We start from the raw sequence: 14,021 nt of genomic DNA, 5'->3' as shown, positions 1-14,021 counted from the left end.
TGGTAGCAGCAGAAAATGATACATGCTATGAATGAGTAACTTAGAAAAAAGAGCCTTCCCAGGGAAGATGTAGCCTTTCTTGGTAGCATGGCTTGGGGAGTTGGTGGAACCTTTCGTCTTAGGTGCCTTTCCCTTAGAGAGTTAAACCCTATGCCAGGGTACATGTAGTATTAGTTGTCATTTGAGAGCCTGATTGTTTCAATGTACCTGGGTTTGTTTTAATGGCTGATACCAGCTGCAAGAAAAGTGACAAAATACTTGATGTTTTTCATATGTGCCTATTTCAGTAACTCAGCAATATCATGAAATGGCCTGGTGTGGAGGATGAGGCAAGTCTAGGGACTGCTGCCAAGTCCTGCATGGCAGCAACATGGAAGTAGTTTAGTCAGTTTCAGTAAAAGTTTGAAATCTACTGTATTAGAGGCACGTGCAGAAGCTGTGTTAATTGCTAGCTTATTTTCCATATGGTTCTGTTTTAATGAAGCATATTTGATGCAGATGGTTGGAAAGTAAGTTGGATAATGTCTAAACTGGTCTAACTAATCCCCACAGTGCTTCCACTCCAATAACTTAACAGTGCCTTTGCAAAGTTTCTTCACTTACAGCTTTTTTTTTTTTTTTAGTTGAAATGTGACCTAAGATAACTGAAAACTATTCTTCTTTCTTTAAACTTGACTCCTGAAAAGAACAGGAACAGTCATTTCCCCCATCATTCCAGGTCAAAACCACACTCCAACTTGGTTTCTTTAGTATTATGGGGTTCTCTTCATCATTATTATGGCTTTCTAATATATTTAGTTGAGGAATTGGGCATCATGAAGGATCATATATAGGAACTGAAGTGATTTTACCGAACGCTGAAGTTAGTTTTGTTAACAGGACAGTACTTTGACCTCTTCAGGGATATGAAATAAAACAGCCTAGAATATTAATAACTATCTCTTGTTTATACATTCTCTATATCTTATGTAATTAAATTAGACTTGCTAGATAGATATTAATGTTAAGTTAGAAATGAAATTAAGGATAAATTGTCCAGCAATATTGCAAAAATCTTTCCATTTCCTTTTTTTCCTTCTATGAGACTAGAGTACCAACATATATTCATTGTATTTTTCTTAAATCTTTATCAAGAGTTCAGATACGTTATCTTACTTAAAAATAATATGCTGATTTCCTCTAAATATTTTATTTTGGTGTACTTGTTGCTAAATATGTACATTTGTCTTCATATTTGCTCAAGGATATAGATAATGTCCTTGTTAGACTTGAGGTTGAGTTCTGCAGAGCAAAAAGGGAGACATGGTTCATGGGTTTGTATTCATTTTGCTGTGTTTTGTTTTTTTCTCACATTGTCACTAAAATATTCTCTTTGTTATCTGAATAGGACATCTGCTGACTAGCCTGACCCTCTTCACCTGATTGTGTGAAAAGTCTTGGTTAAATCTGCTAGGCCTTGGAGGCCCAGGAATCTGCTAAGTGCTTTTGTGCTTGAAAGACACACTGTCCTTGGTCTGTTTTGTCTTTTTCATTTATGGACACCTTTGATAAATAACCATGATGTAGGTATGGGATAAGTCAAACATGCAGTCTTCTGAGCAGTCATTGACCCAAAGGACTAATTACCTCTTAATAAGCACTGGACTTTTTCTCATATTCTGGAGAGGTTCAAAAATGCAATACAAAAATTAATTTTTCACCCAACTTAGTTATATTAATACAGGGAGTCCTAACACTGAAGAGAGATAATTAAAAAAAAAAAAACTAATTTGTGAGAAATCTTCTAGAATCACAATCTTGCTTTTATCTACCTCCTTTCCCCAGCTGTCTTTCACTAGATGAGGTTAACACTAGACTAGACAGTTCTGCCAAGATGTACTTGCATATATCTGGGGAGTTGCATTGAACATACCCCTTTGCCACAGAAACAATTCATCTTTAGATGTCAACTTCAGTGTTGAAATTTTATGAGAATGGAAAGGAATACACATTTTCATTTATTTTAGACTTCCCTTTGGAAAATGTAGTTTGCTGCTGCTGTTTCAAGTGGAAGGGTTTACAAAGTTTTTCTCAAATACTCATGGAAAGCAAATGCAATCCTGAATTAGACTAAAAGAAAAAAAAGCCTTCCTTTAAAAATCTTAATAATTGTAGCATATCAGTCTTAGTCATTTTTTTGACCTTTTCCTCAATTTATATTCACCATGGGGTAAAATAATTAATTTCCTCTTTTTTCCTCCCTCCCTCCCTTCCTTCCTTCCAAAATTCTTTTGTCTTGCTTTTTTTGTTGTTGTTGTTGTTTGAGCATGGTTTAACTTTTCACTAGAGCGAGAGCCTAAAAACATCAGAGTAAGAAGAGAACAATTACCTTTGTGACAACTGTCAATTATTCAAGATAGAATATGTTATTTCCCAAATCATGTTTAAAAACAATTGGAGAATTACTCTTGAGTTTGATTCACCTTGAGAAATCTCAGAAAAAATTTAGAGATCCATTCTGTCACTTTTTTTCTCTAATGGAAAAATGCTTCTCAAACCAAAAGAGAATATCTCTTTGGGATACGCTCTGCCTTTGAACTATGTGAAAACCACTTACAAGATTTGGGGGAGCCCGATGTTGAATTAGGCAGCTAGAGATCAGCTATTACTATGGTACTGATAGTAAGTCTGGGAGAGGGTCTGGAAATGAGGTTTAAAATATCAGATTGCCCCAAATAGCAGTTTAATAACAAGAAAAATTCAACTATTGCTTTTTTCATCATTATTGTGTAGATGTTAGTTACTTGGGAAGGTTTTTTAAAATTTTCTTTTCAGAGAAACAGTACTCTTATTCTAGAGATAAAGCAAGATATTTAGTTAGGCTTTGAGTTAGGCTTTAGGCTTTAATTAGGCTTTACAATTTTTTATTTTAACAATTTCTCACTATGGTTTTCAGGTCTAATTCTTGAACCTTGTCTCTTTTGGTCTTGACTTTGTTTTCAGAGAAATAGCAGAGCTAAGCTTTTCATTTAATTGTAATAAAATACTGCCCTAAAGAAGAACGAAATATGACTTTTTTTTACTGGTTTATATAGAAAAGCATATAACTGTAATAATATTTTAACTATAGTTTGTATAGACGATACTCATTTAAACTCTATGCAAATCTTTGTTACTTCAGGGCAAATAAGCTGCAAAACCATAATGTGTGGTGTGGTGAGCACACACCATAAATTTGATAATCATACTTTTGAATTCATCCTATTTTATATAGGAGATTGCCATAGCATTATGAATAGTAATGTGCAAATGACGTGAAAAAAATGTTGCCACACTCTTGAATGTTTAGTGATTTTAATGCTACTGTATTATTTCACTCTGTGCCAAGTTGCATTGAATGAAAAGTGGAGATATTAAAGTAGCAGAAATTTTACATTGGCTTTAATGTGTGAAGTTTCTATAATTCCCCATGAATCTGGAATGTTAATATAAATACTCCTTTTGTGGGGTGGCAGGAAACATGCTGTCCAGACTACACATGTTACCCAGCTAGGCCTGCCTCTACTGTTTAGAGAAATAGAAGTGGGAGGCTGTCTTAAGTGAAAGTGAAAAAAGGCATTTGTTTAGCTGCATGGCAACACAAATATTTCACTTAGTGAGGACTGACAATGCATCTCATTATGTGAGCGGGTGCCAGCTTGTAAAATATTTCTGTTTAACTTTCCATATTAGTTGAAGGTGCCTGGGCTTAACTCTTTGAAGCCTGGCATCCAGGTCTCCTTCTTCCCTAACCTGCAATACATGCTTTTTGTCTACCAGTGTTTGTTTTTTTATCCTAAAGTAATAGATGAGAGAGAGCCAAGGATATGTGGCCCACTGAATGCTATTAGGAATATGTGAGGAAGCCTGCCAGATTCAAGTCAGCTTCAGGCAAGACATTTGTCACTTCTTCCCATTTCTCTTATTCCTGATGCACTTTTCTTAACACTAATTGTTATATTCTGCCTTGATGGTGGAAACATTCGTTAGTATTTGTTTTAAGTTTACAGTTACCTTGTGGTGCTACCATTGCCTGAGTAGCAGTTCCAGGTTCTCAAGATCATAATTCTTGATCTTAAATTCTCCAGTCTCCTCTTACGGTGCATTTGGATCCTAGGCTATTTTTGCTTCTTATTGTGTTAGAAAGCAGAGGAAAATAAATTAATGATAACTACCACATCACTTGTTTAGAATTATTTATTTTGTGGATTTTGATTTGAAGGAGGTAGAGAAATAACTTTCTACTTCAGGAGTATTTGAAATCAAATCTCTTTTGTTCTCATTGGCATGATCCCTATCTTTTGGGCATCAGTTTTAATAGCTTTACTAGGATATGATGGTGTAAGGGGAGGGCAAAATACATTTTTAGATACCTGTGACTGTAACATACAAATGAAAGATTCTCAGCATTTACAAGCATAGAAGGATGTGCAAGGACCAACTGGATGAATATTCCAGGAAATGCACATTTTTTTTTTCATAATTTCATCATACGTTTTAAAGCTGTGGCATCAGGAATTTCAGTTTGTTTAGAGAACATTTCAAAATGTTTTACCCAGTGAGTGAGTGCTTATTGCAGAATAAACTAAGAGAAATAATTTATAATGGGCAAAGCACTTAAAAATTATATAAACCAAGAGAATTAAAAGTAGAGGTCACTTTGAATTAAAAAATTGAAAACACATTCAAATTTTTGGCAATTTCTTTGTACTAGTATCTGCATAAGCTTAGGGGATTGTGCTTTGTGGGTGTACTTATGTCTATCTTATAAAAGTGGTTGGGGCATTTAAATTTTTAAAAATAAGAAATATATTCAGATATGAGAATTAGAAGTGTTTTCTAAAACAGAATCTTTTTTTTTTCCTCCAAATTAAGTTGCTGAAAATTTGTAGTAAAATATTTTCCTCATCCTTCTTCCTTCTATTGTATTTCTGGTTCTTATCCTATTCCATCTCTCTCTATTTTTAGTGTAGACTTTAGTCCTCTTGGAGAAGAGAATCCTTTTAAATCCCCCAAACTGTGGCATCATCTGTTAGGCAGAAGCCTGAACTGGCTGGCGATTGTAAATGCCTGCCAAGGATCTTTCTGACCTCTTTCCTACTTACTACCTCCATAGTAGTTGTGGATATTTGCTGAATTAGTCACATTCTAGCCCTGTGTCTGGGTCTTTCAGATAGGGAACACAATATGCCACTGGTGATGGGATGGGCCAGGAGTGTGGATGTGCTAGGAAGCAATGCATACATCCTGGATGGAACCCAAAGTAAATATTTTGCCATTAGCTTTCTCATCAATTAGTCATTGTTAGCCTTAAAGAGCCAATATGTAGATTTTTTTAAAAGCACATTTGGATTTTTCAGTTCTGTGTCTTATTACTTAGCTCCTTCTCATCAAAAGCAGCTCACTTCCTCTCTTCAAGCAGAACAATGCTTCAGCTTTCCCAGCAAGTCTTGCTTTATTTAGAGTAGGTGATTTGGTCCAGTATCAAGAACACCATATGGGTCATCAAATTTACATAAGTGGTTCTGACGCTTCATTCTATGGTTCAGAGTGAGAGGCAGAAGGCATTGTTTCTATAACATCTTTGTCTCCGTGTCTCCCACCCTGCCCATCCACTTACTAGCTCAGATTTAGAGTACTTGGTTAGTGGCTCTCTGGGACCCTACTGTTCTGTCACGAATTCCATAGCCCCCAAAGAAAAAAAATACCTCTGGTTCCTTGTCGCTTGCAGTGCTTGGCAGATAGATAATAAACATACAATAAATATTTATTAAATGAGTAATTGAGTAGATCAGTGAGAATGTAGAAATTTTGACAAGAGAAGAAGGGTATAAAGTTCTTGAAAGATGCAGTTGGGAACGATTTGGTGTTGTGGACTTGAAGCTCAAATTCTGGGTTTAACTGGAAACATGTAGAAATGAGGGGTCCATAATTTGAAAAATTTTGGACATATTTTTACTTTTCTAGCTGGACAAATTAGCCATCAATTGTTTCCAAGAATTGTCAGGTAGCATTCAGGTTTCCAAATTTGATATTTTGGAAGGCAATGAGATCCTCTAAAATGTCATGCTTGGAAAACTGCCTTGGATGCTGAATAAAATATTTTTATAATACCAGAGAGATTAGAAGATATCTTGGAAAATTCTCTACCTACCTCTAGTTTTATACTTCCTTTGCTAAGGAATAATGCTAGAAACATAAGGCTGACCAGTGGGAAAAGTTGGCATGTCAGTCTGCAGGAAGCTTGGTAAGAGTCTCTTTTTCTGGACATACATTTTCTTTCTATTAAAGTCTGCTTATGAATTCTAGTCTGCACTTGGTTCTAAATGTGAAGGTGGATTTTTCAAGCTGACCACATTACACATGACAGAGTGTCTCTAGTTCTGCTTTAACTAACGATTGTGCTAACAACTTAATGGAAGAAGTTTGTGATCATGTTCACTGCAGGAAGAGGTAGGCAAGTGGAGTGAGTATGTATTCTTTAAATAGCTACATATTGGGGAAAATCCCTTGGGAAGTCACATGTGCTAAACTTTATATTTAAAATCAAGGGACTATCCCAAAATCCCATTTGTATTCCTCAAGCCTTTACTCTTTTAACTCAGGAATTTATATTGTCAGGAGACATTATTTTTTCCTAGGTTCTCTTTACTATTATTTTGCCCAATGCCATGCCATTTATATTGCCAGATAATCTTGAGGTTTGCTGGTATCCCTCATGATCAATCATTTATTCTGCCTGTGTAGTTAATGGTGCATTTGTGCAAATGGTATGTATTTTATTTGCTGGCCACAAGATAACAAAGGCCCAATTGTTTTTTATGGTGAAGAGATAAAGATTTTACTTGCCCAATTAGGAAGGTAATTTACAAGTCTGGCCTCTCAAATATTAAAATGTACTTCCTATTAGGTGTGGGAGGCTCATTTCATATTTTATTGCTCATTTGCTAAAAAGTAAATAATAAGAAATTGAGCATGTATCTTGGGTATCTTTGGCATATAATGCCTGACACAGATAGTACATGAAGAGTCTCATTCTCTTTACATTGTGAACATGATGACTGCCAAAGTATTCTAGCATGCATTATTTATAACTCTCAAGATCTTTTAATTTTAATAATACAATGTATTAAAAAGGTAGGTTATTAAAAGATAGCTTGTATGAATAGGATATCTTCATCTAAAATTATCTGGATACTTTTGAACTGATCGGTATAGAAGCAGTTTGTATTTTTCTGTATGAAATTTATATTTCATATATATTTTTTGTATGAATATTATATTTCATACCATTCCCTCTATGTGAAATATTTCTAACAAACATACTTACCTGTAGGATTTCTTTCCATCTTTTAAGGCCCCATTCCTGTAGTCTTCTCTGATCTCACTTCATTTGAACTCCCATAGTATTTTGCATTTCTCTTTTTGTACTTTTCACAATTTGTCATTTTAGTAGTTTCTGTGGACACTCCTTAGCTTCTGATCAAAAGTGGTTGTAAAAGGACTTCCCTGGTGGTGCAATGGATAAGACTCTGTGCTCCCAATGCAGGGGGCCCAGGTTCGATCTCTGATCAGGGAACTAGATCCCACGTGCATGCCGCAACTAAGAGTTCACGTGCCACAACTAAGGAGCCCGCCTGCCACCACTAAGACCTGGTGTAACCAAATAAATAAGTAAATAAAAATATTAAAAAAAAAAAGTGGTTGTAAAGCAATTATACTCCAATAAAGATGTAAGAAAAAAAAAGTGGGTTTTTAGGGTAAGGATATGAAGTCAAATCCATCTTAAATAACTTACATGACCATATAGTACCTACTATTCAATAAGCACTCAGTATATAATTATTGAGTTAATTAAAAATTCTCAAAATCTCCACACTCTCAATCCTTTTCATAAATTACCTAATATGCATTGCTCTTCTTACATTTAGCTTCTCTTATGTGTGTTGATTCCTTTTACTGCTTCCATGTTATCCTGAGAGTTAGGGAAGAAGTAGTTTCTTGACTTTGCAAATGAGCTGAATAAAACATTAAAAAATGTGAAGTTAGTTATTTATTGTCAGACCCTGAGCAAACTCTGGAGCATGTGATGGGGTAAGGAAAGAACTGACGCGTCACCCTCACCATTGCTGCCCATGTTTCTTCTGTCCCACTTTGGAGTGGGGACTATGCCATGTTTCTTTGTATCATCGCCAGTACAGTAGTTTGCTCATAATCTGTGATCTAAACATATGCATAAAATGAATGTGTGAATGAATTTGACTTCAATGAATATTGCCTTTGATGCTTCAGCCACTCTTTGCCCTTCCATTCTCTCCAGGCTTTCTGTGCATTTATGCTTTCCTTCCGTTTTCTCATATAAAATCCTTCTTTCATGAAAGCATTCGATGATAAAATTCAACCCAAGATACAAATGGACAATAATAGTTTAATATGCTGTTCTTTTGTAGCACATGCATTTTAAAATGTAGACATCTTTTCAAATAAAAATTACAATAAATGAGTTAAGTTATATGGGACCTACGTTTAAAATAAAGGTGTTTGTTTACTTGACCTCATAAAGAAACATGTTTATACCTGGGCTCCAAAGCAGTGTTTGTAGTGCTTGGGGACCCATGAATAGAAACTTTTAGAGACAGTAGCTGAAGATAGGCCTCTATAAATCTTTGCAAGTGTTCTAAGAATTTAAACTTAACAATAGCTAAGGATAGAAAAAAGGATAGGAAGAGTACTTTGGGATAGCTGGCTCTGAAGTGAGGGAATGGAACTAAAGTTATCAAAAGAAAAATTCTTTTTTTCTCACTTGTCTTAAGAATGGCTAGAATCATAGTTTTTGTTCCTTTTTTGGGACTGCTAGAAACAATTCAAAGAAATCTTGGCTGTGCAACTACTATTACAATGAAGAGTTTGCAGTTTTTAATTTTTTTCCCTGGAGTTACCTCCCTGTAATAATTATTAGAAAAAGAAACTCGTGAATTATAGATAGACTGTTTACTGCATTCCCTGTCCAGCATTTTTTTTTCCTGATAAAATCACTCTTATTTTCTTTTAGGGAACAACTTTATTTCACTTTTGGTAAATATGGTTGGGGTAAAGCTGCCATTACCTTCCCAAGTCATAGGGAGCGGGCATTCCATATGCCTGACCACAGCGATTTGTTCAGAAATAAGCATGTTAGCCAAGCCACGCCAGTGAGACTTAATCTGGGGTCTTTTCTGGAATTACTGGGAAGCAACCAGAGTCATTTTACTGTGATTGCTAACTTGGGGTTTCTGATAGTCATCTTTGCCCTTGAAGGGGGAGAACCTGCCTGAAAAATGGAGACCAACTCCTAATTACATCATCATAGCACTGAATCCAGCTGTGTCAGAAGCCAGGACTCTCAGGTAGAGCCAATAAATTATTTTGGTATCGCTAGTTCGAGTTGGTTTTTATCACAACTAAAAGTGTTCTAAGAAATAAAACCAGAATTGCACAACTGACACACAACTCATATGTTAGACAGATATATGTGATTTGGAGAAATATTTTGATATCCATTGTCTCATCCAATATGTGCACTTTATTTATTTCACTTTAACTTCCATGAGTGTGAACGAGCATGGGTGATATGATGAAAGTCGTTTAAACACGAATAGTTTGTACTGAAATAATTTTAGTATTGTCAAAGAATAAAGTGCAAATGAAATGGTATAGCTAGATAAGTTCCAGACTTTAAGTTTATATTGTTTTGAAAATAGAATAAGTTTATGGATTTTTTTATAGGCTAAAAAATAGTTTTGCTTTTTCCTAAATAAAGGAAGTTGAAATTTGTTTATATTTTAAATATTCACTTGTCTATTGCAGTTAGATGCAGAACTTGGGCAGGAGTTGGAGCGAGTACTTTACCTATGCTCTGAAGAAATATCCTCTGCTTGTTACATTTTCATATGTTAATCCTATTCCTTAATATATAATTCTATTTAAGATCAACTTTAATGGATTTACTCCAAATTAGAGATCTTCTCACTTGTTTGGAAATCACAAAACAGAAATGGATATTGTACAAATTTTGCTGTTTTCTTAGAAAAAAATAATCTGAATTTGGAAGAAAATTTATCCTCCAAATATAGTTATGCGAATTCTATTTGGCTTTGGTAAATCACATTTAAATGGGCAACGTTTTAAATTTATATTTGTTACATAGCCCTTTAGGAGGTCTCCACTTTACCTGTCTTTCACATTGTTTGAAATATGTATGTAAAGAGTTTGATATTTGATCATCTCTCTTAGAAACATGCTGGACCATTTTATAGTATGATTTTATTCCTTAGGAAAAAAAAAACCCATTAAAATAAGATTCTTGGTCGTTTTTTCCCCCTGCCACTCAAGGATGCATATTCACAATCAAATTTGGTCTTTCTACCTGACAAAACTTAAGTGCCAAGGTCTTAATTTGGCACTGTTTTCTCCCTAATTCTTATAGATTACAGATGTGTCCCTCAGATTTAAAAGCCTCAGATCTAAGTCCCTTGGGTATTGATTTTCTCATTAGGAAATTATCATGTTCAGAAGTTAGGATGCTAACTAGTTCATGAGAGTAAGGCCTTCATTAGAACCATTTTAAGATCAAGCCAAAGTTGTAGAAGCTTTAACCTTTAAGAGTTTATGCTGACAATAGCATATTTGGAATGGCATGTGCACTTAGTTATATGAGTGGATTTCTCAGAGGTAGTGGATTTTGAAGTTTTATTATCTGTCATTATGTAGGATTTCCCCTTTCCTCTAATGACCTCCAAGTTTGCAACCCATACCAAATAAAATTTAAAATGGATAAAATTTCCAGGAAGATCCTGTTTCTAATAGCCATTCCTTTTTTCTTATTATAAACTTTCTATATGGTGATCTCTCTTTCTTTTCAGTCACTCATTGTCTATTTATTTCCCCTACCCAAACCTGCTCACAGGATAGTATACGGTAGTGGTCACGTACACCTTCATTATTATTATTATTATTATTTGGTTAAATTTAAAAATCACATTTATGTTAAAACAACAAGGATAAAAGGTAAGGTCTCATACACAATTACAATTTGTCATCTGTTTTTATTTGTATCTGCTTATTTTCAGTCCTCATCCATATTAAGACAATAATTTAACATAACTGTAATCAGAGCATAGATGTCATTCTGTGTTCTTTGTTTTTCATTTAATGTTATATAATAAACGATTTCCCACCACAAAGAGCTTACCACGACCCATACAGACACTTAGGGAAGCCCTGGTGTGTCTTACCTTCTTTGTGTAAGAACTGCCATTAGTCTTCCTCCTGGTCTTGAGATACTGCATTCAAAGTTAGCCTGAAGCTCTTACTGAGGGAAGGCATCCTTTCTGTCTTTTGTGGGAATGCATCATAACATCTCACCAATAACTATGAAGTTTTCTGTAGGTTTCTGCTGCATCTCTGGCATCTACTGAGATGTTCGTAGAATTTTTCTTCTTTAATCTGTGAATATGTGGTGTTATTGGCAGATTTTCTGAACCATCTAGCATTATGAGGATTAAAACCTACTTATTCTTGGGCTTCTCTGGTGGTGCAGTGGTTGAGAGTCCGCCTGCCGATGCAGGGGACACGGGTTCGTGCCCCGGTCTGAGAGGATCCCACGTGCCGCGGAGCGGCTGGGCCAGTGAGCCATGGTCGCTGAGCCTGCGCGTCCGGAGCCTGTGCTCCGCAACGGGAGAGGCCACAACAGTGAGAGGTCCGCGTACCACAAAAACAAAAAAAACCCATACTTATTCTTGATGGATTTTCATTTACAGTATAGATTAATATTTAATGGAGTCTTTCATTTGTGTTCATAAACAAGATGTCTTTAATTTTCCCCTTTTTATAATATCTTTATTTTGTTTGGGAACCAGGGATATTCTGGCTTTATAAAATGAGTTGGACGTCATATACATCTTCATGTGAAATGAAATCATGGTGTTACCTCCCCTAGAGGCATTTAAGTTTAAATTCTAACTAGGAGGAAAAATATTTTTATCCTTAAAATATTTTGAAACATCAGCCTAAGATAGCTGTTTTTTGGCGGGGAGGGTTTTTAGCTGTTTATGTCCCTAATGCCCTTTAAAAGGCAAAGTGATAGAGCTTCTCTTTCAGGCTCCACAATTACCCATTGGTTGCATTAAGCCATTAATGACATTGTTCTTCCTCCAGGTTTCTCCTTGGCATTAATTTTAGTAAGATTTTTATCTCTATAAAAAAGTCTGAGAAGTTAGATGTGGCTCCACACATAATTTGAGCTACGTTTCATCTCATTTTATCCTATAAAAATAGTTCAACCAAATGTTAGAAACTCTTAAGTTTGGGCTTCATGAATATCTGGTATGACTACCGATGCAGTTTCTTACAACAGAGGTGCTTACTTTCTTCTGTCCGTAACTATTCTTCTAAATGTATCACAGTTTAATTAAACACAGAGCTTTTGAGCACCTACTGTGTACCACGTACTAGATATTCAAAGATCGTGCTCTTAAGGAGTTCGAGCTTTGCTTTTTCATCCTTGTTCTCTAAGGCCCTTTCCTTTTCTGATATCCAGGTGCTTTTGTTTCTCTTTCTTTTTGTCTTTCTGTCAAAGCAAAGAGACTTTAAAAGGAACTTTTGAGTTAAACTGAAGCTACTTCTATTGAGAAGGATTAGTACAGCTCTCTGAACTTGGGCCTATTGTTTATTTAGAACCCAGTGTTAATGAAAGCACAGTGCTTGTCTTGATTCTTATATGGGCTTATTAGCTTTGCTCTGTTCCATGGCCTTGGATCACTGCTCTAATGATTGATACTTGCTGAAGACCAGGTGAGAAGATTTGGTTGATCAAAACATTACAGAACCAGTGCAAACTGCATTCTTGCCAGGTATCATCCTTGTTTATAAAGGCAAACCATAATTTAGGGCATCACTCTTAAACAAAATTATTACTGAAATAAGCTATAAAGGAATGTGGAAAAGTAAAAGGGACTTAAAAAGCATTTTATTGTGCTATTTTTTTCCTGTTCTTCATTAATTGGGTAATTCTTAGGCTAGTTTTCTCCATGTCATTTAGTTTCCTTTTTAATATCTTTAGATGCAAGATTGAGCTTTGCTGGCCTTTCTTTCTTGTTCTTTGGGGTGTTTGTGCCAGCTTTGGCAGCACTCATTGTCAGTGCTGGCTCAAATGAAGGAATGGCTGAAGGCTCCTTTTGGAGACCCACTTCACTGGTTATTTTAATTGCTCACAGGGATAATTGTTGAGTGGTACTATATAGGATAGTATTTCCCTTGCCACAGGGGTTAGGAATTCTGTCCGGTAATCACTCCTACTCCTAATGGATGAGAGTTTCTGAGTGGAAAGACTGGTAACTGGCTCTAGGTATCTCCCTAGAACTATGTGTAGGGCCCCTGACAGATTAACTCTGGGAAATCTGTGCAGCCACCATGAATACTTTTCCTCATTGATCTTTTGCTTCATATGGTCAGAAACAGAGAATTTGTAGAGTTTAAAATTAGCTTCTTAATTATCTTATTCTAGGACATGCTCTGTCATATAGCCCTGTGACAGCAAAGATTTTCTTTGCTTTCCTTTTTCACAGTCAGAGATATTAGAAAAACAATAGGGATATGAGTGCTAAGGGCCCGGCTTAAGGAAAAACAAGTTTTTAAAAAACACTGCTATTGTGACTATGTCTTCTGTGGTGAAGGACTCTGATATACTGTATGCTGGTATTCTGTGAAATGGAACTGTCTATACTTTCTGACATATAGTGATGAAGAAAATTCTGGATACAGCATCCATTAGATTCAGACTTAGCTGCTTCTCTGGATGGAAGTGAGGCTTCTGAGATACAAAGGTTTGTAGTTTTGAAACTTTTTATCAAGGAATAACTGAGTCACAGCAAGTTAGTAAACAAAAATAAATGGTGAACTTGTAAAAGTCATGTATTATTATTTTTATTTTTTTAAAGATTTATTTTTTTTTTTATAAATTCGTT

Source organism: Phocoena phocoena, chromosome 8, assembly GCF_963924675.1.
Source record: "Phocoena phocoena chromosome 8, mPhoPho1.1, whole genome shotgun sequence".
In the NCBI taxonomy this organism is placed as follows: Eukaryota; Metazoa; Chordata; class Mammalia; order Artiodactyla; family Phocoenidae; genus Phocoena; species Phocoena phocoena.
The sequence above is the reverse complement of the archived record's forward strand: the minus strand, read 5'-3'. Positions refer to the sequence as shown.